This window comes from Hipposideros armiger, unplaced genomic scaffold (assembly GCF_001890085.2).
Source record: "Hipposideros armiger isolate ML-2016 unplaced genomic scaffold, ASM189008v1 scaffold_26, whole genome shotgun sequence".
Lineage (NCBI taxonomy): Eukaryota > Metazoa > Chordata > Mammalia > Chiroptera > Hipposideridae > Hipposideros > Hipposideros armiger.
In genome coordinates, this window is record NW_017731376.1 from 3,167,835 (window position 1) to 3,169,050 (window position 1,216).

Sequence of the window (1,216 nt, forward strand, 5' to 3'; positions counted from 1 at the left end):
TTTTTTTTTTCCATTTCTCTTCAATTCCTTCGACTTCAGTTATATTAGAAATCAGCATGAAAAGGAATTGAAGTACATCTCTTCAAGTGGATACTCCTTAGAAATTTTGGTAAAGGTTTGGTGGTAGGGAGGATAACTTACATTAAATATTCAGTATGACCCTTTTCCTCAGTTAATTTAGATTTTTCTGTATTCAGTTTTGCTTTGACAGTTGATATCCTGGAAGATCAGAAGACCCGTCATTTATTTCTGATGAGAGAACTGACCTCAGAAAAACAATAGTCATCATTTTCCCAGTTATAGAAAAATTATATTCCTAAGTATGAATTTTTTTTTCAAACGTGAGCATTTTTGAAGCTTTAAGGGTTTAGATTGTAATTTTTGTATTTTAGTGCCTCATTCTTTTAGGATTTCAATGATAACCAAAGAGATGAGACCACAATAGCCCATAACATAGCATTATCTTTGAGGCAGAAAATCCCCATATACTTCGAGCTTGTCAAAGAACCTGATACCTCATAAAATGGGACCATGTCCAGTCCTTGACCAGGCTCTACACCGGCTCCCTCTCTTATCAGAGGAAAGACAAAAACTGCTTTGCTCTCTTTAGTCAACATGTCACCCTGAAGAGGTAGCTTTCTTTCTTGTGGCTCCAAGACTCTACCAGAAATACCCTCCTTTAAAAATGTAGTTTTAGAAAGAACATTTCCATCTCAGATCTTTGATTTGCATGTTATCCAGACTGAATATTTTTATTCCTTAGCTCTCACGATCTCATTGTGCACAATGTTTGATTGTGATTCCATTGACTAAATGTCACCTAGAACAGATAAAATGAGTGTTTTGCCCTCTTTTTTGGCACCTAATGAAGACTTGATACACTGCATTCTTTTGAAACCTTATGGATCTAATTTCACCTCGTAGCCTTGATTTCCAACTGATATCCTTTTTGTGTGAATAAATAATTACTGTGTGATTAGTGAAAATATGTTAGAAAATATTATCTAAATAATAAATCTTAAAAAAAATAATAAACCCAAACCAAACAAAGAGACTGGGCGAAAGGGAAAATAGTCAATTTAAGCATCTGTGACAGCCAAGATTGTATTGTTTTATTTTACATTTTCTTTTTTTTTTTGATTCCTTAAATGAGAAATGCTTCTCTGCGTTGTTTCATCCTGAGCTCTTCAGCTCCCGGCAAGCCTGAAAGAGGACA

General features: G+C 34.5%; 1 protein-coding gene across 1 annotated transcript in view; it reads left to right on the top strand.

Moving 5' to 3' along the window:
- EGF (epidermal growth factor) overlaps positions 1–1,216 on the top strand; it is a 55,711-nt gene that overhangs the window by 52,173 nt on the left and 2,322 nt on the right. The window lies entirely within an intron of this gene.